Raw genomic sequence first — 27,990 nt, forward strand, 5'->3', positions numbered from 1 at the left:
TGTTATAGCAATGACCCCATTCTTGGTACCAATTTTTGGTCTTAGTCCGTCTCTTGCTATAACTGAATGCCACCTTCTGGATAATTTATAAAAAAGGGAAAATTATTTCTCACAGTTCTGGAGGCTGTGAAGTCCAGGAGCATGGTGCTGCTTAGCTTCAAATGAGGATCTTCTTCCTGCCTCATAACGTGGTAGAAGGTATCACACAGCGAGAGGGCAAGAGTGTGCATGTCAGCTCAAGTCTCTCCTCCTCTTTTTTCAAGCCCCCAGTACTATCATGGGAGCCCCATCCCTATGACCTCATCTCATCCTTATTTCCTCCCAAAGACCCCACCTCCACTCCACATATGAATTTGGGGATTACACTGCCAACACATGAAAGTTGGGGGACACATTCAAACCATAGTATATGCTAATTTTTTTTTTTTCTTGATACGGAATCTCACTCTTATTGCCTAGGCTGGAGTGCAATGGTGCAATCTCACCTCACTGCAACCTCCACCTCCTAGATTCCAGGGATTCTCCTGCCTTAGCATACCAAGTAGCTAGGATTATAGGCACACACCACCAGACTTGGCTAATTTTTGTGTTTTTAGTAGAGACAGGGTTTCACCATGTTGGCCAAGCTGGTCTCAAACTGCTGACCTCAAGTGATTCGCCCGCCTTAGCCTCCCAAAGTGCTGGGATTACAGGTGTGAGCCATCATGTCGGGCCTAATCTTTACTGTTTATACTTCTCTTGTGTGTAGACAAAATGAAACAGTAGAAAGGACAAGAACTTTGAAGCTAATGTAATCTGAATCCTTGAGTTTGTATCCTCATATTTTAAAAAATTGTGGTTACAAAACAAAACACATGAGATCTAACTCCTAGCAAAATTTTAAGTGTACAGGGTTAACTTATAAGCACAATGTTATACAGCAGATTTCTAGAAGTATTTCGTCCTCTGTGACTGAAACTTTATATTCTTTGAACAAGTCTCCATTTTCCTCTCTCCCTAAGCTCCTGGCATTCACCATTCTGCTCTGCTTCTGTGAGTTTGATTATTAATTAATTAATTATTATTATTATTGTTGAGATAGGGTCTCTCACTCTGTTGCCCAGTCTAGAGTGCAGTGGCTTGATTGTAGCTCACTGTAAGTTCAAACTCCTGTGCTCAAGTGATCCTCTCAAGCAGCTGAGACTACAGGCATGTGCCACTGTATACAGCTAATTTATAGATTTTTTTGTAGAGATGAGGATCTTGCTATGTTGCCCAGCCTGGTCTTGAACTCATGGCCTCAAGTGGTCCTCCCAAGTCAGCCTCCCAAAGTGTTGGGATTACAGGCATGAGCCACAGTGCCTGGCTGAGTTTGACTACTTTATATACCTCGTAAGAGTGGAATTGTGTGCTGTTAGTCCTCCTGTGACTGTTTTATTTCTCTTGCGTAATGTCTTCAAGTTTCATTCATGTTGTAGCATGTATCAGGATTTCCTTTTTTTATGGCCGAATAATCCATTGTGTGTATATATCACATTTTGTTTATCCATTCATCTGTTAGTGAATATTTAGGATGCTTCTACACTTTGGTTATTGTGAATAATGCTGCAATGAACATGGGAGTGCAAATAGCTCTTTGGGATCCTGACTTCAATTCTTTTGGATAAATACCCAGAAATGAGATTGTTGGATCGTATGCCTCACTTTTTAAGTAAAGGTTTGTATTATTGAACATGTGCATTGTTCCATGTAATGCATGGCATACAGAGTGGGTTCTTTCCTGTCTAGGCACCCTCTTTTGAAACCAAGTGTCCATATAGTTTGAATATTTTCACTGTGGTTTATCATAAGTACTTAGTATTTCTTGCTTAACTAATGCCTTATAATTATTTTTTAGAGACAGTCTTGCTCTGTCAACCAGGCCAGAGTGCAGTGGCACAATCATAGTTCACTATAACCTTGGACTCCTGGGCTCAAGCAGTCCTCCCACATCAGTCTCCTGAGTAGCTAAGACTATAGGTGCATGCCACCACACCCAGTTAATTTTAAAAATTTCGTGTAGAGATGAGGTCTGTGTTGCCCAGGCTAGTTTTGAACTCCTAGTCTCAAGTGATCCTCCTGCCTCAGCCTCCCAAGTAGCTAGGTCTACACGTATGTGCCACCATGCCTGTATTTTTAACATAGCGATATGGGGTCTTGCCATCTTGTCCAGGCTGGTCTTGAACTCCTGTTCTCAAGCATTCCTCCTGCTTTGACCTCCCAAAGTGCTGGGATTATAGGTGTGAGCCACTGTACCAGGCCTCTTTACTATTTTTGATCATGTCTTCAATAACACTGAGAATTATTTTGGAGACAAGTCAACATTTCCCCACAAAAACCCTTTTATTCACTGGTCACTCACAGCAGCTGTGTCATTGAGGAAGTGTTGACACTGCTTTTGGTTTTTAAGTGACTGTGTGTTATTCCTTCCCAGGGGTGAAAAAAAAAAATTGCCAGGTTGGAATTTTTTGGATTGTTAACAAGATCAAAAAGCAAAGATATAAAGCCAAGGGGGGAATGTCTTTCTACGGAATGGTGGTAGAAAGCAAAAAATGCTAGAATTTTGTAGAAATTAATAGGTATTACAAAAATAATCTTTGACCAGAAAATGAAGGTTGCTGTTTTTTATGTTATTCTAAAGTGTAGTACAGTTTAACCAGCTAGGGTTTTTGTCTGGATCTTCAAAGGATATTGATAAAAATGCACATACACGTTTATCTTTCTTTTAGAAGATGACTTGATTTCCTAGGACAGAAGTTATTTCATAGCTGTAATTTCAATAACCATGGATGTTAGCTTTGAAGTGGTTGATAAGAAGCTCTCTGATTCTCCTCTATTCAGAGAAGACACAGTTGTAGCCATTTCTCTGATTTTCCTCAGTATTCACCTTAGAACTAGTAAAAGAGGATTCAGTGGCTTCAGCATACTCAAAGCCAACATGGGGGTGTTGAATTCTCCAGGAAAAGAGAGATCCTGTTTTCTCAGTTTGTTGTTGGGGTTTTGTTTTCGACATTTTTTGACAGCTAAGATCAAGATCTTGTGACTTGTGTTCTGGCCAGAGGACCCTCAGCTTTTTGTGATGAGTCATTTCCTAATGAGTCCTGAGGCACTGGGCTTGGAACCCCCATCTCAGAGTTGGGGGCAGCAGATCCAGCCACTGCAGCTGGGAGGGAGTCCAGGTGTCAGGAGGAAAGGGCTGAGGTCTTCAGGGCTGGTGGCTCAGGGTATATGAGTAGCCTGACACAGGCACCCATGTCCCCAGACCTTCTCTGGCCATATGGATGCAGAGTGACCTCCAGTCCCCTGGAAGATTGCCAAGAGCAAGGCAGCTCCTCGGCCCCTGAGGAGTTAGCAGCAGATTATCCAGAGATGGTCTCAGGCTCCTTATCAGAACTGAGCTAGAGGGTGATTTAGGCCTGTGGAATGCAGGAGCAAGAAAGCCAAGTTACTAGATACAAGGTCAGGGCCTGCCTGTTAAGCAGCAAGAGCAACTTAGCCAGAGCTATTTAAATCTCTATCTTAGAAATTCCCGCTGGGTTGAGCCAGCAAGGGGAGTGTGGGGACGAGTTAAGAGGCTTCAGCTGTGGGGAAGGAAGGGCCATGGACACTGAAAACAACAGGCCAGGCCTGGATGTCTTGACAGCCTAGAGCTAAATAGAGAGGTTTTTAGTGTCCTAGTAGGTCATTTCAGCCTGCTTGCAAGTGAATGGGTTTTAGGGTGTAAGGTACATATTTAATGATGAGCTTGAAAACAGAATTACTTATGTGAATCTGGAAGTGGATGTAGTTTTAAATTCAATTTAGACAAAACAAATTCCTCAGTTTTTCCCAAGTGTAAATTATAACCCTATATTACAGAACTGTCAGTTAAATTCATGAAAGTACTCTTTACCAAGCCTGAAGGAAATTGGTGCTTTTGAGTGCTATTACTTATCGAGAAATAAATATATAAATCAGAAAGCTGAGCTTTGGAAAAAAGAAATATGAAGTCACCCAATAATCCATTCTGAGTAGATGAATGATTAAAGATATGTGAGGTGAGGTTGCTTTAGAGCAAGGGAAAACTCACCCTAGCCTCTGTGGTTCACATGGGCATGCATAACAGTACAGAATTTATTCCTTGGCTCTGTATGTCATACAGATTAGATTCCAAAGTCAACTGAAGCTTGCCTTATTGATCACAGAATCCTAACATTTAAACCAATTTTATCATCTTTAAGAAAGTTGGAAACTTAATACCTTTAGAGACTACAGAAACGCTTAGGCTGTTTAAAAACACTCTCATTCAAATACCTTCTTCCCTAAGGTCATATGGCCCTGGGGTATCTGGGCAGATTGAACTGGCAAAGATTCAGAAGGCTTCATTGGTGACTTAGGAGGAGATAGGGGGTGTCATCAATACAAAGGCATAGTCCATCTGCTCAAAGAAGTTTATAATCTGGTGAGGAGCTTTACTCACAGATACCATAAGAAAAGATAGATGAGAATAATGAATGGGAGAGTACTCAGATGGAAGATTCCAGATCAGAATGGCAGTGCTTTTGAGAAAGCCTGTTCTGGTTTCCGTTGGTGTTAGAGACCACACAGAGACAGCACATTGTAGTTGGATACAGTCCCCATTCCTATTTTTGAGGACATTTGGGTCTTGTGGACTGAGGTTAGCCATGTGGACATCTCTCCTGGATACAGTGGCAGAGACACACTGTGAGCAAAGTAACCTTTTCTTGGTGCCCAGGGTCACCTTTCAGAGCCAAGAATTGTGCTGCTTTAAAATGCTTTTTTTTTGTGTCGTTGCATGCATTTGGGGATTGAAAGGCTGTTAAAATATAACAGCCTGTAATCTACTGTTTTGAATTTTACAAATTCTCTCCTGTCAGTCGCAGCTTCTCAGGGCTGTCATTGTGCCCAGATCTAACACTGTCCCTCCATTCTCTTAACTTACAATGGTCTGGGAAACCACATAGTCTCTCCTGTTAGAATTGAATCCGAAAGACAGTGAGAGGGCTCTGAGGGAGAGGCTGTGAAGAGGTATTGGGGGTTGGTGTGGGGGTTAGGAGGTTCCCTTCTGCATTGTGCATGAACTGAGCCCCAGATTTTGGCAGCTTTGAAGACTTATTTGCATCTTGGTTCCTGGTGTTTTCTGGATAAGTTGAGGTTGCAGCATATGACTTCTGTCTTTGATAGGCCTCCCCCTTTTTTCCTCCTACTCTTGCCTGAATCAATTTTGTTATGGAAAGAATGAAAGTTTTCTCAGGGAAAATGAGAAGAAGCTGAATGGAGGAAGACCCAGGGCTGAGCAAGCCTTGGCCGGTCTGTCAGCCACTGTTTGTACAGCCTAAATATACTGAGCCCTGCGAAAGGTTCAGTGGGATGTCATGGACCCTGTCATCAAGAAGCCTAGTCTGTGGTTGGGGGAGAGAACAAACAGACCTGAAACTCCCGATTAAAAGTAGTGGTTTTGCATTTTGTGTGAGTTCAGAGAAGAGTGATTTAAGTCAGGGGCTTGGTGTTGGGAGGGTAGGATCCAAGTGGGATTCAAGTAAGTGGCCGTGGATGAATTTGTGAATCACCAGTTAGGAAGTGGCAGAGGTTAGGGACAGATGTAGCAGCACAACTGAGGAACTCATTTCAAAGGAAGAATCGTAAATGTATGACTGGTTCACAGACTGTTGAGTTGTGTGGTTGATGAAAATGCAGTCTCTTGGGCTCCAGGTGTGATTGCCCATGGGCTGCGGGAGAGGGGAAGTGCCCAGGAGCAGCCCAGGTTGCTCTAGTACAGATGGGATACATTTTGGGAAACATTGGTAAAGGATGGGTAAGGCAAAGCAGATGAATTTCCTTCCCATGAGAGACAGAAATTGGGGAAGCCATCCAGACTGAACAGCCTGGTGGTTGTCCCTCTATTACAGAAGAGCAGGTATCAAGCAGGCATCCCTAAGAATGATGGGACATGGGAGTGACAACAGGATTAGCACCTCAGATGGAGCCAGTGTTCCCGCAGGCTTCGCCCCAGGTTCTTTCTTATCCAGCCTCTGTCACATCTGAAAACATCATGATGCTCATGAAATCAAGGTCACATTCAACCTGCATGTGCGCCAGCTGGTTTTATACCAAGGAAAGCTCTGTTCTTCAGGCACTGTGGCTCTAAGTAGTTATCCTTGAATGCGTTGTGCTTTGTCAAACTTGGTGAGCAAGAAAATATGGATCCTCAGTAAAAAACAAAAACAAAAACCCTATCAGGACTATTAGAAGAACAGGTGAAATCACAGTGGCAAATAGAGTGGGTCAGTAAATTCCTCACATCTGAAAACCATCATATCACTTCTCATATAGTTAACACTTAATGGAAATATTCTTTGCAGATGAGCTTTGAATTGCTGCCTCTTGGCCCTGCCTCTACCTGCCAAAGCAGCCGGACTCAATGGCAGATGCCATGCAGGGCTCACTTAGGGAATGGCCTAATCTGTCCCTCCTCCTGCCTTCTCCCTTGGGCCACACCTTGCACCCACCCCAGTGATCATCACCTGCAAATTGTTATTCACTCCAAGAGAGCTTTCTTCAGCTCTCTTCCCTGGTCCATTTGCTTTTCCCTCTCTCTCCTGTTTTTGAGGCATAAATATTTCCCACCTGACCCCATCAGGAGGACAAAAGAAACAGCTGGGAGTTGGTGAGGTGTAGTGACTCTCAAGCCTGGCTACACATTAAAATCAGCTGGTTGGCTTTGAAAAGCGCCAGTGGGCCCTATTCCCAGAGATCCCGTTTCACTTCTTCTAGGCCTCAGAATTTTTAAAGCTACCTAGGAGATTCTCATGGGCCGTGGGATGGAAAACTGCCTCAGGGTGGTTGATAGGTGTACTAGCAGGACACCTGTCTCATGGAAATGGAAGCTGAAATATTTGGGATGGAAATTGGTATGTTTAATGACTTTTGCTACTCGAGCCCCAAATGTAGGACAGATCCCCACGAAGTTCTCCTCCTCCCATCTTCCTCTGTTATGTAAGCCTGCTTTCTATTAAGCAGCAGCATTCAAAATGGAAGAAGAGCTTTCTTTTATTTGCTTTAGGATTTCTGTGGTATTGTTTTCACTGTGCTGCGGTTGAGTGTGACTTGAACGTCCTCACGAACTCACCGACGCTGGCTTTGCCTGAGTGGCCTTCGTCACGTTGTTTAGCCTCTCTGGGCCTCACATTGTAGTCAAAGCAGTGTTCAATGCTGCAGAACCCTTTACAGCTGGAGGATTTGGACCGTCACATGGAATCGATGGAGACATGCTTTGGTCCATGAACACATGCAGTAGCCTTTGTCTTGTGGTCTGAGGAGGCCCAATGCTAGGCTTTAGAAGGGTACTTGGGAGAAAAAAATTTTTTTTGATGAATACTTCTATTGGATAAACAACTTTGAAGTGTGTCTGTTCATCCTTGCAAGAAAGTGATGACCACGAGTAAACTGTAGTAATTCTCTATGAAGTTTTTTTTTGAAGGAGTCAGTGGGAAATTAGATCTGAAAAGAAAAAGCTATTGATGGGCATTTGAAATTCTCATTCAGCTAGTCTCTAATCTCCTGTGTTTTAGGTTTCATAAAAATTCCCACAATAAGTATATTTTGTCATCTTTTACATGAGAATATTTCATGGTGTAATGCTTATTTTTTCAAAACTATCATGGGCCCAAATGCTGGGTTGTGCATTGAAAAAGGCCTTTGAACACAGGAATGCCAAAACAGTAAAAGTTCATAATTTTTTTGCTAATCTAAAATTGATTCTGAAGAACAACAGCAACAAAAATCTCAAGGCATAGTTTCTTTTCTGAGTCTGGTGGGTGACCTGGCTGTAGTTATAAGTAACCTCTCAAACACCACTCAGTTTCTCTGGTCTCATTGACCTTCCTTTTTCCTTTCTGTAATTACTAAAGAAGGCCCTTAAAACCCATGTAGGACCAAATACAGAATCTAAACTCTGTGATCTCATCACCACTAAAACAGGCTGGAGGGACAGTCTTCCTCCTCTCAGGAAGCTGCCTTCCTTGAGATCTCTGCGACTCTGTAATTTATAGTGGTGCCTTTGTAGCTTTAAACTCAGAAAGGACTTTTCCCCTGCTGTAAATGGGTTGCTGTAGGTGGGGAAGAGGCCAGAGAGAAAGTGCATGTCTATGTGTACATGACCTGTTAGATTTAATTTTAAGGGTGCACACGCATCTGTGGCTCCTCCGGACAGAGGGTCTGAGAGCGGACATGCTGTGAGAGCGGGCGTGCTGTGGGCTGTGATGGGTATTCTTTTATACTTATCTGTCAGTTGTGGTTAGGACAGATGAGAAACCTGCCTTTTCTGCTGAGGTGTGCTTTATGAAAGGAGACTTGGCTGAAGGACACGCAGCAACTGGGAGACGATTCCCTTCCTAGCTGCCAGGGCCCTCTCCCTTTTATGAGCCTATCCTGGGAAACCTCAGGTATTTGAGCTACGACTGTTCACCAGGTGGTGCTGTCCTGCAGTGAATGCTTAGATACTATGCCAGTGAGGTCAGCAAGCTCATGCAGGAGAAACCTAGGGTGCTTAGGAGCTCTTGCAGCATTTGCAAGCTGTCGCTGAATGTGAGTTGAGGCTTTTTAAAAAAAATTATTATACTTTAAGTTATAGGGTATGTGCACACAATGTGCAGGTTTCTTACATATGTATACGTGTGCCATGTTGATTTGCTGCACCCATTAACTCATCATTTACATTAGGTATCTCTCCTAATGCTATCCCTCCCCCATCCTCCCACCCCATGACAGGCCCTGGTGTGTGATGTTCCCCGCCCTGTGTCCAAGTGTTTTCATTGTTCAATTCCCACCTATGAGTGAGAACATGCAGTGTTTGGTTTTCTGTCCTTGTGATAGTTTGCTCAGAATGATGGTTTCCAGCTTCATCCATGTTCCTACAAAGGACATGAACTCATCCTTTTTTATGGCTGCATAGTATTCCATGGTGTATATGTGCCACATTTTCTTAATCCAGTCTATCATTGATGGACATTTGGGTTGGTTCCAAGTCTTTGCTATTGTGAATAGTTCCACAATAAACATATAGGTGCATGTGTCTTTATAGTAGAATGATTTATAATCCTTTGAGTATATACCCAGTAATGGGATGGCTGGGTCAAATGGTATTTCTAGTTCTAGATCCTTTAGGAATCGCCACACTGTCTTCCACAATGGTTGAACTAGTTTACAGTCCCACCAACAGTGTAAAAGTGTTCCTGTTTCTCCACATCCTCTCCAGCACCTGTTGTTTCCTGACTTTTTAATGATTGCCATTCTAACTGGTGTGAGATGGTATCTCATTGTGGTTTTGATTTGCATTTCTCTGATGACCAGTGATGATGAGCATTTTTTCATGTGTCTGTTGGCTGCATAAATGTCTTCTTTTGAGAAGTGTCTGTTCATTTCCTTTGCCTACTTTTTGATGGGGTTGTTTGATTTTTTCTTGAAAATTTGTTTATGTTCTTTGTAGATTCTGGGTATTAGATCTTTGTCAGATGGGTAGATTGCAAAAATTTTCTCCCATTCTGTAGGTTGCCAGTTCACTCTGATGGTAGTTTCTTTTGCTGTGCAGAAGCTCTTTAGCTTAATTAGATTCCATTTGTCAATTTTGGCTTTTTTTGCCATTGCTTTTGGTGTTTTAGACATGAAGTCCTTGCCCATGCCTATGTCCTGAATGGTATTGCCTAGGTTTTCTTCTAGGGCTTTTATGGTTTTAGGTCTAACATTTAAGTCTTTAATCCATCTTGAATTAATTTGTGTATAAGGTGTAAGGAAGGGATCCAGTTTCAGCTTTCTACATATAGCTAGCCAGTTTTCCCAGCACCATTTATTAAATAAGGAATCCTTTCCCTGTTCCTTGTTTTTGTCAGGTTTGTCAAAGATCAGATGGTTGTAGATGTGTGATGTTACTTCTGAGGCCTCTGTTCTGTTCCCTTGGTCTATCTCTCTGTTTTGGTACCAGTACCATGCTGTTTTGGTTACTGTAGCCTCATAGTATTGTTTGAAGTCAGGTAGCATGATTCCTCCAGCTTTGTTCTTTTTGCTTAGGATTGCCTTGGCAGTGGGGGCTCTTTTTTAGTTCCATATGAACTTTAAGGGAGTTTTTTCCAATTCTGTGAAGAAAGTCATTGGTAGCTTGATGGAGATGGCATTGAATCTATAAATTACCTTGGGCAGTATGGCCATTTTCACGATACTGATCCTTCCTATCCATGAGCATGGAATGTTCTTCCATTTGTTTGTGTCCTGTTTTATTTCGTTGAACAGTGGTTTGTAGTTCTCCTTGAAGAAGTCCTTCACAACCCTTGTAAGTTGTATTCCTAGGTATTTTATTCTCTTTGTAGCAATTGTGAATGGGAGTTCACTCATGATTTGGCTGTGTCTGTTATTGGCGTATAGGAATGCTTGTGATTTTTGCATATTGATTTTGTATCCTGAGACTTTGCTGAAGTTGCCTATCAGCTTAAAGAGATTTTGGGCTGAGATGATGGGGTTTTCTAAATATACAATCATGTCATCTGCAAACAGGGACAATTTGACTTCCTCTTTTCCTAATCAAATACCCTTTATTTCTTTCTCTTGTCTGATTGCCCTGGCCAGAACTTCCAACACTGTGTTGAATAGGAGTGGTGAGAGAGGGCATCCCTGTCTTGTGCCAGTTTTCAAAGGGAATGCTTCCAGTTTTTGCCCATTCAGTATGATATTGGCTGTGAGTTTGTCATAAATAGCTCTTATTGTTTTGAGATACATCCCATCAATACCTAATTTATTGAGAGTTTTTAGCATGAAGGGCTGTTGAATTTTGTTGAAGGCCTTTTCTGCATCTATTGAGATAATCATGTGGTTTTTGTCTTTGGTTCTGTTTATATGCTGGATTACATTTATTGATTTGCGTATGTTGAACCAGTCTTGCATCCCAGGGATGAAGCCCACTTGATCTTGGTGGATAAGCTTTTTGATGTGCTGCTGGATTCAGTTTGCCAGTATTTCATTGAGGATTTTTGCATCAATGTTCATCAGGGATATTGGTCTAAAATTCTCTTTTTGTTGTGTCTCTGCCAGGCTGTGGTATTAGGATGATGCTGGCCCCATAAAATGAGTTAGGGAGGATTCCCTCTTTTTCTATTGATTGGAATAGTTTCAGAAGGAATGGTACCAGCTCCTCTTTGTATCTCTGGTAGAATTTGGCTGTGAATCTGTCTGGTCCTGGACTTTTTTTGATTGGTAGGCTATTAATTATTGCCTCAATTTCAGAGCCTGTTATTGGTCTATTCAGGGACTCAACTTCTTCCTGGTTTAGTCTTGGGAGATTGTATGTGTCTAGGAACTTACCCATTTCTTCTAGATTTTGTAGTTTATTTGCATAGAGGTGTTTATAGTATTCTCTGATGGTAGTTTGTATTTCTGTGGGATCATTGGTGATATCCCCTTTATCATTTTTTATTGCATCTATTTGATTCTTCTCTTCTTTATTAGTCTTGCTAGTGGTCTATCAATTTCGTTGATCTTTTCAAAAAACAGCTCCTGGATTCATTATTTTTTTTGAAGGGTTTTTTGTGTCTCTATCTCCTTCAGTTCTGCTCTGATTTTAGTTATTTCTTGCCTTCTGCTAGCTTTCGAATGTGTTTGCTCTTGCTACTCTAGCTCTTTTAATTGTGATGTTAGGGTGTTGATTTTAGATCTTTCCTGCTTTCTCTTGTGGGCAGTTAGTGCTATAAATTTCCCTCTACACACTGCTCTAAATGTGTCCGAGAGATTCTGGTACGTTGTGTCTTTGTTCTCATTGGTTTCAAAAAACGTCTTTATTTCTGCCTTCATTTCGTTATTTACCCGGTACTCATTCAGGAGCAGGTTGTTCAGTTTCCATGTAGTTGTGCAGTTTTGAGTGAGTTTCTTAGTCCTGAGTTCTAATTTGATTGCACTGTGGTCTGAGAGACGGTTTGTTGTGATTTCTGTTCTTTTACATTTGCTGAGGAGTGCTTTATTTCCAGCTATGTGGTCAATTTTGGAATAAGTGTGATGTGGTGCTGAGAAGAATGTATATTCTGTTGATTTGGGGTGGAGAGTTCTGTAGATGTCTATTAGGTCCGCTTGGTGCAGAGCTGAGTTCAAGTCCTGGATATCCTTGTTAACCTTCTGTCTCATTGTTCTGTCTAATATTGACAGTGGGGTGTTAAAGTCTCCCATTATTATTGTGTGGGAGTCTAAGTCTCTTTGTAGATCTCTAAGGACTTGCTTTATGAATCTTGGTGCTCCTGTATTGGGTGCATATATATTTAGGATAGTTAGCTCTTCTTGTTGTATTGATCCCTTTACCATTATGTAATGGCCTTCTTTGTCTCTTTTGATCTCTGTTGGTTTAAAGTCTGTTTTATCAGAGACTAGGATTGCAACCCCTGCTTTTTTTTGCTTTCCATTTGCTTGGTAGATCTTCCTCCCTCCCTTTATTTTGAGCCTGGGGATTGGTCTTCTCAAGGAGTATCTTTGTGGTGTTCTCTGTATTTCCTGAATTTGAATGTTGGCATGCCTTGCTAGGTTGGGGAAGTTCTCCTGGATAATATCCTGAAGAGTGTTTTTCAGCTTGGTTACATTCTCCCCATTACTTTCAGGTATACCAATCAAACGTAGATTTGGTCTTTTCACATAGTCCCATATTTCTTGGAGGCTTCGTTCGTTTCTTTTTACTCTTCTTTCTCTAAACTCTTCTCGCTTCATGTTATTCATTTGATCTTTGATCACTGATACCTTTTCTTCCACTTGATCAAATCGGCTACTGAAGCTTCTGCATGCGTCATGTAGTTCTCGTGCCATGATTTTCAGCTCCATCAGGTCATTTAAGGTCTTCTCTGTACTGGTTATTCTAGTTAGCCATTCGTCTAATCTTTTTGCAAGGTTTTTAGCTTCCTTGCATTGGGTTTGAACATCCTCCTTTAGCTTGGAGAAGTTTGTTATTACCGACTTTCTGAAGCCTACTTCTGTCAACTCATCAAAGTCATTCTCCGTCCAGCTTTTTTCCATTTCTGGCAAGGAGCTGCGTTCCTTTGGAGGAGAAGAGGCGTTCTGGTTTTTAGAATTTTCAGCTTTTCTGCTCTGGTTTCTCATCATCTTTGTGGTTTATCTGCCTTCGGTCTTTGATGATGGTGACCTACAGATGGGGTTTTGGTGTGGATGTCCTTTTTGTTGATGTTGATGCTATTCCTTTCTGTTTTTTAGTTTTCCTTCTAAGAGTTAGGTCCCTTAGCTGCAGGTCTGTTGGAGTTTGCTGGAGGTTCGCTACAGACCCTGTTTGCCTGGGTATCACCAGCAGAGGCTGCAGAACAGTAAATATTGCAGAACAGCAAATATTGCTGCCTGATCCTTCTTCTGGAAGCTTCATCTCAGAGGAGCACCCGGCTGTATGAGGTGTCAGTTGGCCCTAACTGGGAGGTGTCTGCCAGTTAGGCTACATGGGGGTCAGGGACCCACTTGAGGAGGCAATCTGTCCATTCTCAGAACTCAAACACTGTACTGGGAGAACCACTGCTCTCTTCAGAGCTGTCAGACAGGGACGTTTAAGTCTGCAGAAGTTTCTGCTGCCTTTTATTCAGCTGTGCCCTGCCCCCAGAGGAGGAGTCTACAGAGGCAGGCAGGCCTCCTTGAGCTGCGGTGGGCTCCACCCAGTTCGAGCTTCCCGGCTGCTTTGTTTACCTACTCAAGCCTCAGCAATGGTGGACGCCCGTCCCCCAGCTAGGCTGCCACCTTGCAGCTCGATCTCAGACTGCTGTGCTAGCAGTGAGCAAGGCTCTATGGGAGTGGGACCCGCTGAACCAGGCGCAGGATATAATCTCTGGTGTGCCGTTTGCTAAGACAGTTGGAAAAGCGCAGTATCAGGGTGGTAGTGTCCCGATTTTCCAGGTAAAGTCTGTCATGGCTTCCCTTGGCTAGGAAAGGGAATTCCCGGATCCCTTGTACTTCCTGGGTGAGGTGATGCCCCGCCCTGCTTTGGCTCGCCCTCTGTGGGCTGCATCCACTGTCCACCCAGTCCCAATGAGATGAACCAGGCACCTCAGTTGGAAATGCAGAAATCACCTGTCTTCCACATCAGTCACACTGGGGGCTGCAGACTGGAGCTGTTCCTATTCGGCCATCTTGGAACCCTACCCCATGTTCGAGTTGAGACTTTTTTTGAGGAAACATTAGGCATTTGACATGGGGGTGACCACCTGGTTCATGTAGGGTTCTCCTCTGCGCTTGGCTCAAATGAGATCTCAGCTGACCCTGAAGTCAGGGAAAGGCTGAACCCATCCCCTGTATTACTTTCTGGTTTCCTTCCAGAGAAAAGCTCCTATTCTCCGTTCTCATCTTTGAAGTCCTGGTGGGGAAGGCAGCAGGTCTTCTGGAGCTCCTCATTAAACAGACTTAGGAGGAGGAGAGGCCTCCACCCAGCCTCGGCATGCACAAACCTATTAGCACCCTGGTGCCCTGCCAAGGTGGTTTTTTTTGCCCAAACGTGACTGCACATGATCCCGTTCTTTCTGGCAGTGAAGCCTGGCAGGATTGACTTGGGCAGGAGCCTAGTTGGTGGTGTGTTTGAACATGAAGAGCACCCTTGAAACGAACGTTCTCCAGGACATGTGTAGCAGTGAAAAGGACATTTCCCAGGGAGATAGGCTCTGGGTCAGTCACAAGAGCTCCTTGTTGGAATCTTTCAATGAGCAAGCGTGCATGGAGCATCTGCTTCTGCTTGTGATGAGAGTGAGAGTGGGAGGGTGGTGGGTGATGCCAGGGAAGACCAGCCCTGGAGAGACTGGTAGGAGGGGAGCTCAGGCAGAACAAAGCCAGTGCAGCAACTCAGAGGCCAACCGGGTGTTCTGAGCACACAGAAAGGGCTGGCAAGATTCCGTGGGGGGTGGCGTGGGCATGCAGGTGATATTTGAGCTGTACCTGGAGAATGAGTAATTTCCAGAGAGAGAGGGGGTTTCAGGTTGAGGGAAGAGAAAGAGCAAAGGTGTGAAGTTGAGTGGTGTGTTTGGGAATGGTTAATTTTGTAGAAACCTGGGACTCCTGAGGGGTGAGGCAGGAGATAGGGGAAGGAGGTGCTTAGGAGGACTTCAGCATGTTAAGTGTTTGAGAGAGGTTCTTGGCATGTTATCTTAAACCTCTAAAACATTTCATTGTGGACTGGGCTGTAAACCTGTTAGCATCACATAAAGAGAAAACCTGAGATAGTGGTGGTAAACCGGATGCATCTAGTACCTTGCTTAAGAGCAGGTGCTTCTTGGTTGATGTCCTGACTCAGCTTGGATAGTAAGCATCTGAGGAAGGAATGGATTCTCTTGGTTTTGCCAACCCCCTGGTCACTCTGCTTTTACTGGGCTTGACAGTATGTCCATGTGATGTCTTTTTCTCCATTACTGCTGCTTTGGGATTTTCAGGGAGGTCAGAGCTGGTGTTTATAAACTCTGTGCCTCTCGTCTCATAGGGAAGAGTGCTGACAGGTTTTCTTTTTTCCACTTCTCTTGCCAGCTTTCTATGGTCAACTTGTTGGGAGGAACTTATGGGCACTGCTGAGTGAGGGAGACAGCCACTCTCTGTTGCAAGCAAGTGGCGTGTGGGGTGAGGAGAGTTGAGACCAGGGACGTGCTCATAGGGAATCCATGCTTTGACAGGCCAGGTATTCAAGATACGCTATTCTTGGAAAATTTTGAGGGCTTTGAAAGTAAATCAGATTTCTTCAAAGAAACTTAAAGTAAATCGTTATCTTACTGTGTTAAAGCACTCTTACTAATAACATGCGTGCTTTAGTACACTCTTTTGAAGCTTTCCTAATTTTATTGACTTGTGCCCATTTTAGAGTTTTTGGGTCCCTTTTTTATGGTATCTAGCACAGTACTTTTCCATTGAAAACATTTAATATATGTTGATTGAATGGCTTAGTATCTTTGTTTACAGTTTAAGTACAGTTGTCAGAAGTATAACTGATAAAATTTTCACATTTTTAATAAAGTCAGACTGGCTGTCTACTCTGTATCATTTTCATTCTCCTACTCCTCATTCCCCATGAAAAACTTCTTAAAGTTTAATGACAAGGCTCCTTATAGCTCCTGGAAGACAAATAAGGGAACATTTACAGGCTGCCTTACCTCAAATGCTCTTCATAGATTGGCTTTTTGGGGTCATATCAGTTAAAGCTGGCATAGGTTCTGCCTCATGCCCGTTCTACAGACTGTCCTGTTAACTTACTCTGAGTTGTCATCCCTCTTCTTCCCCTGGGTTTCAAGGAGGATTTTCTAGTTGTGTGGCTTTAGGAACTTGAGGAAACTTGCTAATCGTGTGCTGAGATCTCCCTGTATTGTAGTCTTATATGTAAGTTATGAAACAGAAATACCTATTTTAATGCCAGGAACAATGGCTCTCGCCTGTAATCCCAGCACTTTGGGAGGTTGAGGTGGGAGGATCACTTGAGACCAACCTGGGCAATGCAGCGAGACCTCATCTCTACCAAACCAAACAGAACAAAACAAAAATGGCTGGGTTATGGTGGCATGCACCTGTAGTCTCAGCTACTCGGGAGGCTGAGGTGGGAGGATCGCTTGAGACCAGGAGATTGAGGCTGCAGTGAGCTCTGATGGCGCCACTATACTCCAGCCTGGGTGAAACCGTGTCTTAAAACTATTTCAAGAGGTTTGGTGAGGCTGGAGGCTCCTAATGTATATGATCTTTGTTCTAGCCATCTTTTTATTTGCATTCTGTCTCCAATGCGTAGCATCTAGTAGGACTCAGATACTCCCTCTTTTAAGAAAGAGAACTGGCTGAGAATGGTGTCTCCAATCCCATCTTAAGTGAGCACAGCTTGGAAGACTGTGGCTATTTATGCCTAGCTGTGCACAGTGGAGGCAGCAAGCAGGAGTCCCCAAGACATCCAGGACCAAATGGCTGACTGGGGACATTGAAGACACTGACCCGGCTCCCTTCTCCATGGGTGTTGGAAATACTGCCCCAAGGGGATGGGGGTCAAGATTAAAGGAGCTTCCAAATTGCTGTGAGTTCTTGAAATGTCTATGAGATGTGCCCATGTACTCTGCCGTCTGTTTTGTGTGACTTGCCAGCAGGATTTCATTTTCTGCACTCAATTCTCCTGCCACACCCTGCTATCCATGAGGAATGCAGTGGCCACGTTGCTCTCCAGAGCTTTGGGGGATCCTGCCAAAAGGCAGAGCTTCTCCACAGGGGCAGGGCAGCAGAGTACATATCACAATTCCTGTGAAGCTTTAAAAATTAGGATACTGGGACTCACTTGAGGAGTGCTGAACTAGAATTGGGGGGAGGAGGAGTCCCTGCTATATTGTTGTTGTTGTTGTTGTTTTAAAGTTCTGTAAGACGTGATAGTGTATATCATGAAGTAAGATAGCCACATATGGGCCGGGCGCAGTGGCTCACGCCTGTAATCCTAGCACTTTGAGAGGCTGAGGTGGGCAGATTGCCTGAGCTCAGGAGTTTAAGACCAGCCTGGGCAACATGGTGAAACCCTGTCTGTACTAAAAATACAAAAAAATTAGCCGCGCATGGTGGCACATGCCTGTAGTCCCAGCTACTTGGGAGGCTGAGGCACGAGAATTGCTTGAACTCGGGAGGCGGAGGTTGCAGTGAGCCGAGATTGCACCACTGCACAACAGCCTGGGTGACAGAGCGAGACTGTCTCATAAATAAATAAAATTAAGATAGCCACATATGATGAAGAGTTTAAAGGATACATAAAATTAGTTACCAGAAGATCCGAAGAAATTGCCTGCTTAAATTCAGTGATGCATACAAAGAGTGAGTAGTATTTTTGGAGGAATATATTTCAGAAGCCTCAGATATTCAAAATTTTTTGCTTTATATTAATGACAATTCTATAATAGTCATTAATATTTGAGATATTTAACTTTTGAAAAATATTTGTATGGGGAGTAAACTTAAAAACCTCTTTCTTAGCCTGAGCCGATGTTTAGGGGAACTTTTTTGAATTCCACTGACCTGTTTAACCAGTTGACACTGCCAACCCAAACATTCCCTTGTGCCATAATTCATATCGTAAAAGTATTTTATAATTTTCACTTAAAATTGCATGTGATAGCATTTTCTATGATTCTAACATGACAAAGAACAAGAAAAATGACATGGAAGAGGAATTTACTAAATTCAACCAGAGTTTAGGCTTACTGAGAAATTCAGGTGGAAATCTGCTTAAATGGAATTTTACAATAGATTTGCGTATTGAAACCAAGCCTTTCTTCCTGTGGTAACATGTTTCTCAAAGTAACATTGAAATAGCAATTTAAGTGTATTGCCCATAGAGATTTATCAGAAAGGAAATTTATTTAGAAAGTTGTGGGGGTTTTTTTCCCCCTTCAGTTTTTGTTTGGCAGAGAATTCACTAATTTTTCTCCTTCCCTGGGACCAACTTTAGAAAGTAGATAGGAACTTAATAGCAAAAATCATGTTAAATGGTTTTGTGGTTTTAGACTGCATCTCTCTTTTGCAAATTCCTTTTCTGTGAAAGAAAACCTTGCAACGCATTGCTATTTGACATTTTATTAATTTGGTGGGTGTGAGGGAGAATGGTGATTTTCAGTTTTGAAGTTAAAGAATTTTACAGTTTAGGAGGGACTGACCCAACAGGTGGCCTATCTCCTGGTTTCCTTGGCCTCAATAGAAACTGCCCTTGTCGACGTCGCAAATGGCCTCTGATCATTGAACTCTGCTGTCACTTGTTAGTCCTTGACATGACTTTTCCCAGAGTATTTCCCGTAGTAAATTTCCCGTAGTATTTTCCCATAGTATTTCCAGTAGGAATGATTCTACTGATCATTCCTCATGAAAGCTTTCTCTTCTGGGTTCCTATGCACCATTCTTTTCTTTTCTTTTTTTTTTTTTTTTTGAGACAGGGTCTGGCTTTGTCACCCAGGCTAGAGTGCAGCAGCACAATCTCGGCTCATTGCAACCTCTGCCTCCTTGGGCTCAAGCGATCCTCCCACCTCAGACCCTCAAATAGCTAGGAGTACAGGCGGGAGGCACCAGGCCTGGCTAATTTTTTTTGTATTTTTTGTGGAGACGGGTTTTCACCATGTTACCCAGGCTGGTCTCAAACTTCTGAGTTCTAGCGATCCACCTGCCTCGGCCTCCCCAAAATGCTGGGATTACAGGCATGAACCATGGTGCCCCACCCCTTTGCACCATACTCGACTGCTTTGTTTTTACTTCTTTAATTTCCTCTTAGGTCCTGCTGTATCTGCCCTTATGTTCCTGGTTCATCCTTAGTGGTTTTCTTTTAGTCTGCTCAGCCTTTTTGGGGGAGACCTCAATAATTCTGTGGCTTCAGCCACCACCCACACTTCAGTGGACCCCCAGGTCTCTCTGAATTCATCCTCCTCTTAGACAATCTTTTGGACATTTCTGCTTGGATGACTCATAGGTACTTTTAAATCAGGATATCCAAACTGAACTCATTTCCCCCCCAGTTATTGCCTGCTTCCTGCTCCCCACTCCAAACCACTCACCCCAGCTTGTCTGCTTTTCCCATTTTGGTCATTGGCACTACTTTCTACCCTGTCACTCAAGCCAGAAATTTGTGATTCATCCTTCAGCCCTCCCTCAGCCCCATTTAAAAATTGCTGATTACATTTTATCTTAATTTCCTAAATAAAGAAGGAAAAGGCAAACTTAAGTCATTCCACTGTGAAAGAAAAATATCTTGGGTCCCCAAATCGCTAAAGCTAAAAGGAAAATTCAAGCTGGGGACTACTTAGGGCAAACCTGCCTCTCATTCTATTCAAAGTCGTCCCTCTGCTCACTGAGATAAATGCATATCTCATTGCCTTCTTTGGAAAGGCTAATCAGAAGCTCAAAAGAATGCGACAGTTGGTCTCCCAACTACCTGTGACCTGGAAGCCCCCTCCCCATTTCCAGTTGTCCTGCCTTTCCAGACCTAACCAATGTTCATTTTACATATATTGATTAATGTCTCATGTCTCCCTAAAATGTATAAAACCAAGCTGTGCTCTGACCACTTTGGGCACATGTCATTAGGACCTCCTGAGGCTGTCTGAAGGGCATGCATCCTCAACCTTGGCAGAATAAACTTTCTAAATTGAGACCTGTCTCAAATTTTGGGACTTCACACCACTAACATTTAATTATAAATGTTTAAAACTTATCACTGGGCCTATATAAACAAGTATAATAATACAACACATTAGTGACCATTTCTGTAATATATATTTCATGCTAGGTATAGTCCTACAAACTTGTCATGTTTTATTTCTGATTTTTTTCACAGTTATTCTGAGGGATGTCATCTCTGTTACAAGTGAAGAATCTAGGGTGAGAGAGCTTATGTCCAGGCCCCAGGGGCACAGGGCAAGGAAAGCACAGTATAGTTGGGGTTTATACCACATGGGCTGGTGTTGGCTGACCTGACCCCAACACCTTTGCCTTTGGTACCATGCCACCTTGTTTTGAGTTGTTTCTATAATGCCACAGCACTGTTGTAGATATCTGGCAAGTAGATTGGCTTTGGGGGGCAGTAACTGGTCTTGTTCATATTTGAATCTGTTAACGTATATTTTTTCTTATAATTAGTGGTAAAGACATGACTCTTGATGGTCCATGTTGTCTGTGGCTTCGTCTAGATACCAGCCCCGGCTCTTCCATGAACTGTCTATTAGCTGGGTGGCCTGAGACAAGGACAGTAGGATCATGCTGCTCGCCCTCAGAGGGTTTTTATGAGAAAGAAATGGAATGCCGTACAGGAAAGTGCTTTCAAATTCAGGGCATTTTTGAAAAGTTGTGTTCAATTGTGGGAATTGATCATTTGCTGGCTTACATGAGCCCTCTTTTATAAACGACAATGTGAACATAGAAATTTTCCTGGATTTCTGATGTTGTTGCTGATCATTCTTGCACAGGCAGAAAAGGCAAGAAATGACCTTGTTTATAGCACATATAGACCTAAATTTTATTAGTCCTTAGTAAAACTAGTTTAGAACAGGTAAGGATATGATCTGCAAAAATCATACAGAACCTTTTTGGGTATAGGCGGGTGAACAAAAGCAGAGTCTACTGAAGTTGTTTTTTGTAGAGATGGGCTCTTGCTATGTTGCCCAGGCTGGTCTTGAACTCTTGGCCTCAAGCCATTCTTCCACCTTGGCCTCCCAAAGTGCTGGGATTACAGGCATGAGCCACCACAATTGGCCCTCTTTATTCTGTTAAATTGCTCTTGGGAGCATGGATGGACTTTTGTGCTGTACCACAATGAACTGTAAATTGAGACCTGGCCATTCTATATTTTGTTTCCTCATAGGTCCCTCCTTTTGCCCTGTTCTGAAAAGGAAATGCTCCTTTTTCGTCATAGGTCTCCCTCTTCCATCATATTTGGTTTTTAAAGTGTGTCTAAGGAGAGGGCCCTTTTAATACATATGTAAACCCAATCTATTATTGTGGAATTTAGAAATTGTTTAATTTTCAAAGTCTTGGTTTCTTATAAAATTGTCTTGTAAATTTGGGGGCAGTGCTGTGTATTTTGCAGTTGTTTTGACTGAACTTGACAGACTATGACGCACAGTAGGTCCTTGGCAGGTGGTAGCCATTACCATCCAAACTTAGTTATGAGAGACCTAAATGTTCAGATTTTAAAAGGGTTACATTGGTTTATGTTAAGATTCAAGAAGAATTTATGTAAGTGTTGTAGAAAGGGAGGGAGGAGAGTGTGTAATAGCCGTGGTTCCTGGGAGTGTGGACCATGAGAGACTGCTTCATCATCAGCAGGGGAGCTGTACCCCAGACCTAAAGAACCGTCCAGGGTGGGGTCCAGCAGCCTGCCCCTTAACAAGTCCCCCAGGTAACTCTGATGCACTTAACTGGCCTAACGTTACACATTTCAGCCTGAAGTCCCCCAGAGAGATAGTGAGGACCTCCCCAGAATGGTGGAAGCGAATGGAGGGGAGCTGGGACTGGTGAGACAGAGACCCGTTTGGCTGTTTACCAGACAAGGAAGGGAGGCCATGAGAAGGAGGAGGGGCTTTGAGTCTGGTGAACTAAAAAGGATGGTGCTTTATCAGCAGGAACCTGGACCCAGACTAGTGAGTGGGTTTTGGAAGTAGGGAGAGGAAGATGGGTTTAGTTTTGGACATGATGAGGTATGTGAGCCAGGGCTGATGACGGCAAGTTGGAAATAAAGTTGTGTAACTGTAGCACAGATAAAGAATGGAGAAACAGATTTGTGACTTGCCTGCATAGAGGCAGCAGTTGAAGTGGGTATTCTGGTCATTTTTCCAACGATGATAGCACAGAGAAAAGAGAGCCAAGAATAGACTGATGTGGGATTGGGTGCTTGGGAGTACGGTATTTGTTTCTCTTTCAGAAGAGTAAGTGAAAATGCTTAGGAATACATAGTGACATAATTTTTGTGTTTAAGAGCCTCACTCTGTTACCTAGGCTCAAGTGCAATGGCATGATCAGAGCTCATTGCAGCCTGGAACACCTGGGCTCAAATGATTGTCCCACCTCAGCCCCCCAAAGTGCTGTGACTACAGGCATGTGCCACCACTCCCAGCTAATTAAAAAAATTTTTTTTTGTAGAAACAAAGACTCACACTCCTGGACTCAAGTGATCCTCCTACCTTGGCCTCCCAAAGTGTTGATTACAGGTGTGAGCCACCACACCCAGCCTGTGATATAGTTTTAAATTAAACCAGGTTATCAGAACAGCGTTGCAGTTTTGCCATTTATCTTTAGGCCCCATGCTGTGTAACAGAGACTTGTTCTTGAATGTCATTTTATCTGGAAATCCAAGGCTTAGGGTGCCAAGGCATGGTTTTAGTGCATGTTTTTCCTCCAAAGGAAGAAGTGGAATGAGGTGTTAAGAATTAAGGTGTGACCTGGAGCAGGCTGATGAGATTCTTTAAGTCTCAATTTCCTTATCTGTCAAAAGAGGATAATTATAGTTCCCACCTGGTGGTTGTGAGGACTAAACAGGAGGATGTCTGTGAAATAAGTTTCTCTACCTCTGCCATTGCTTTTGTGGTTGGTTGCTGGATTTGTGAAGTAAAGGTCTTCCATTTGTATCGATAAGTCTTCCATTTGTAATGATTTATGATATGAGGATTATAAAAAGTGATGTCAATTGGAGATGAATGCAGTTTTATAGTTTTCAGTGAATTATCAGTACATTGAAATATGGGCTTTATTAGGTTTGTGAGAAGGCAAAACAGAGTTGGCTTGAGAAGTTTTACTGCATAAAAACAAGAATCAGATATTTTAAAAATTATTTTATATCCAGCTTTGTTGCAGACTCACATATTTTGCTGTACCAGGAAGATGTTTTGCTGAGACCATGAAAACTTAGTACATCTGTGCAACATCTTCATTATATCTAGAACAATTTTACATCCACTGTCTCTAATTCAAAGCCATTCAAGAAACATGTGTCTTGTTTTCCACTGGGTTCTAATTGGGCTGTTTTTCCTTAGTGGGAGACATTTGGACCACACACTTACATTTAGGAAATAACTTGGTAACTGGGCTACATGTACAAGAGTGTATAAAGAATGTTCTCATTGTGGAAAAAGTAGCTTCTGCAACTCCCTATTCCTCCCCAAGAAAAGAAAGCTGTGTGTATGTGTGTGTGCATGTGTTTTCTGTGCTGCTTCACAATAGTGATTTTTGTTCTTTAGGTCTGAGATGTTTCATACTGTCTGTGTTAAGAGAAGTGATGACAGAATCAGTGATCAAAGCTTTCACTGCAGAGTTACTAAGAGCTATAATTGAATCTTTCACTGGGTTTTACAGGAAAAACATCTGATGTTCATACATGGCACGTAACATACCTTCAAGCATAAGGCTTAAACTTCATAGGTTTGATTAGTTTTATGGGACCCCTACAAATAACATGTCATATCCACCCAGAGGAATTAACTAATTCAAAATTTAGTTGAAGTGGTGGTGTGTGTGTGTGTGTGTGTGTGTGTGTGTGTGTTTGCTTGCTGTTGGGTTGGGTTTGGATGCCTTCAGTTTGGTTGAGAACTACCACCCCAGCTCTTCCAGAACTGCACGAGGCTTGCACCATTCTGGGAAGTTTGGCTGCTGCCACAGCTGAAATACTGAGCCAGACTTAGGTTATTTTATTAGTCTAGAAAGAGTATTGCGCTCTTGCAGCTGTTCTTAACCATGAAAACAAAAACCATCTCGGTTACCCAGGATCCATGAGAAACTGGCAATGGCCCAGTTTAAGTCCGTGTATTTTGGACTCAGAATTATATTTATCTTCCTATGGGCATCCCCTGATTTAGGGCATGCAGATGGGGAATGGCCTGTGACTGTATGAGGCAGTGGGGCGGGAGAGGCCAAGCCTTGGGTACCACATTCACTAGGAAACCTGATCCAGTTAACTGAAACACTGCAGTTTCCACAGCACAAATACTTTCAAAAAGAGTGAGGAGAGCGCCAAGAAAACAATACAACCAATAGCGTGTATTAAAAACACCTGTCTCAAATATGAAATGTGGCATTTTGTTTTTTCTACATTGTCTGTCACAGTAAATGTCTGGAGTCTTTCTCCTGTCATGCCAGGCCTGGTTTTTGTAGATAGTAATTTGGTGGTGATGGACATTCTTGATAAATAGGGCTTTTACAGACTATTCTGAAGATGAATCATGGGACTTGCCTTTAATTGCTAGCAGTGGCGTGTATGTGACATACTCGCTCCTGCTAATGTGTGCCAATCAGTAAGTTACTGTTTAATTTTCTGAATTTTATGGGATGATGCAGTAAGAAGGCACTCCCCAGAAGTGGGCCCCTCGATCTTGGACTTCTCAGCTTCTAGAACTGTGAGCCACATAGAAGTTTATAAACAAACTTCTATTGTTTATAAATTACCGTCTCCATGATATTCTGTGACAAAAGTACAAAATGGACTAAGACAAGGGATCTGTGAACTTGGATGGGTGGAGAAAAACTCAACTGTATTTTCACTAACCTCTAGCCAAAATATAGCCATTGCTTCAGTCATGAAAGTGGGCAACCAACCATGTAAGATCAACAGGACATGTAACTTTGTCACGTGGAAATTAACTGATTTTTGTATCATATTGTGGAAATAGTTTAAAATACATTTATGCCCATCACTGCTTTAAAAACTGCAGTAGTTATAAAACCTGCTGCTGTGTCTTATTTATGCGTTAAGCATACTTTAGTGTATCAGGTTTGCTTTTTGAACATTTTGCTATCTGTGTTTCAATATAATTAGTTTTCATTATAATAAGACTTTCTACTTAAAAATCATTCAAAAACACTCTGAGGGTACAGATTGCTGGAGCCATCCATGGAACTTAAAAGGTTACAGATTCATGCCTTGGATATGGCACCCTTGTGTCTTTCTCATCCTCATTTGAGACTAGATTTGTTAACATTAAACCTGAATCTTTTTTTTTTTTTTTAAAGTCTTAACATATTTGGCCTTTGTTTTCTAGCATGACTTGTCTGTGACTTTTATCATCTGGAGCTGTGGTATTCCCCTTTTGGAGCTGTTGGAGTTAATTAAAAAATTAAGCCTTCAAGTCCAACAGAGCTTAAAGGAAAAAAAAAGAGGAAAAAATAGTCATTGTCCTTGCCCATATGCCCTTTCTCACAGGCTTCTGTGAGACTGCTTACTGCAACCAAATGTTTATGGCCAAGAATGGTTTCCTTTACAAATTCCAGAGGAGAGCGCAGTGATGCATATGCTGATATCATTGCTTTAGCTATGGGAAGAGATGATGCTGTGTGGCTTGTATGAGTTTGATTCAGCTCTCCACTGCAGTATCACTGCAGGCATATCTTGGTTTAATTTAGAACTTGATATCCAAGGTTAAAACCTCACTAAATTTATTAGACTGTATAAAATTGCCCAGAGAAAGACATTGAGATCATCAGGCCATTTCTCACTGCATCCTGTCACCGTGTAACAAGCTCTATACAATTTATTCACAAGAAATGAGGCAGTTTTCCGAGTTTTTCGTGAATACCATAGTTGCTAACTTCTGGGTAAGTGTTAGGAATAGGAGCAGCATTGTTTGTATGACAAAAAGGTGTCTGTCTCCCCAAATCCTCCACTTTGGCATTGTAGCCCAACTCCCAGGGTTCTCCCCCTGTGGGCTAATGAACTCAAGAGCTTGCTCATTTTGGCATGTGTTCTGTTGCATGGTGCCTCCAGGTCACACATGGACAGCACTGTAGTTTGAAATAACTGATAACTCGGGGGACCGTACTGTAGATGTCTCTCAGTGGAGGCAGGTGTTTTTGTTTTTGTTTTTTCAGGATAGATTTGCAGCATGGGATGCTGCTCTAGGAGTGAAGTGTGTGTGAGCCGTGTATATGTTTGGCCAAAGCCGATTTATCTTTTCCACCTGTTGAGCAGCTTTGCCTTTGACGCTCACCACTCCCTGGGGGCTGGTCTCTCTTCTTTTCAACTGAAAGGAGGCCTAGTAGACTGACTGCATGGTCAGGCTGGGGATCCAGACTGCCTGGATGCACACTGAGCTGTGTGACCCTGGGCAAGTCACTAGCTTGTCTGTGCCTCTGTGGAATGGAGATTAACAGTACCTTCTTCAGTTGGTGGTTGTGAGGATTTAATGAGTATATGCATGCTAAGTGCTGAGAACAGGGCCAGGCATATGGATAGTGGTAAATAAGGGTTGCTGGCTGCACATTAGAATCACCTGGTGACGTTTTAAAACTCTGCGTGGGTATTGAGAACTCCAATCCTAATGAAATTAGGGCCTGGGGAGGTCATAACCTTGTTCAGCAAGTGGAGGAGGGTTTTTGATGTCTTATATTCTGGGCATTAAGTGAGAGATCCATCTGTCAGCTACATAAGCAAGAGATCATTCCGTGATGAATAGCTGCCTTTCACAGGCATCTTTGAGGCTGTCTGACCCTTCACTTTGAGGCCAGATCCAGTGCAATTTAAAAATTTTAATTTCCTTAGGTTTATAATACCAAATTTCATTCAACTGGCATTGATTGAGAGCACCTTTTAACACTTTTTGAAAATGTCTTTTCTTTTCGTAGTAAAAGCTTATCACGCATACAGTGGCCTCCTCTGAGGTTCCTTTTTCATCTGTGGTGATTGTTTATTATGTACTGTGCTTACAGTGGTCTTGGGAACAACAAAGTTTCCCCCTTGAAAATTATAATGCCTACAGGCGGAAGAGACCTGAAATTATCCAGTCCAGCAGGAAAGGGAACAGTATTCTTGGTGAAATAACAACTTGTCCAGAATCACTTTGTATACACAATGCCTCTACCTGTATTCTGGGAGTTGCGATTGCACATCAGGAAGGTGGGCAGTGTAAGTTGGGGATTGTAGCTCTGTTGTATGACACAAGTGGGAAACAACAGGAAGGAGAAAGGAAAAGAGAATGTAATTCTGAGTGTGGTTGTTGTGGAGCTAACTGCCATAAGGAGGATTGGGACTTGGGTTTCCGGTTGCCCTAAACCTTTCACAAGGAAAGTCCCTATGGCCCTAGCCACGCCTTCTACAGAGTTATGTGAGAGGAGGAGACCACAATCAGACCGTGGTTCATACTCAAACCCCAGGTGGTTCTCCAGGAGCTTTTTAGCTGCATGGCTACTGGGGCCCTGAGGTGATGCTGGTATCCATAACTGCTACACTTTCATCCTCATGCAAAGCCTCCCTTTCTTTGAGGCGTGTATTCTGTGCTGTCCTGATCACCTCCCTATTCCCCCTACCCTCAGTTCATTGAGGACTTTGGAGGCAGCTGTTCAGTGCCTGAGCTTTCAAGTCAGGCCTAGGTTCACATCACAGACTTGCCTTTACTAATCCTGTGGGCTTTATCATTGTCTGGAATTGTTCCACATCCAAAATTTAAAAATTCTTTAAAAAGAACCAGACTCTTTTCAACTTCTTCATTCATTTATTCTGACTGTGTTTGTTCT

The 27,990-nt window shown here is 42.7% G+C and overlaps 1 protein-coding gene across 13 annotated transcripts in view; it reads left to right on the forward strand.

Annotated features, from left to right (window-relative positions):
* The window catches only part of TANC1 (tetratricopeptide repeat, ankyrin repeat and coiled-coil containing 1), a 262,830-nt gene that overhangs the window by 58,482 nt on the left and 176,358 nt on the right, over positions 1-27,990 (forward strand). The window lies entirely within an intron of this gene.

This window comes from Pongo pygmaeus, chromosome 11 (genome assembly GCF_028885625.2).
Source record: "Pongo pygmaeus isolate AG05252 chromosome 11, NHGRI_mPonPyg2-v2.0_pri, whole genome shotgun sequence".
In the NCBI taxonomy this organism is placed as follows: domain Eukaryota; kingdom Metazoa; phylum Chordata; class Mammalia; order Primates; family Hominidae; genus Pongo; species Pongo pygmaeus.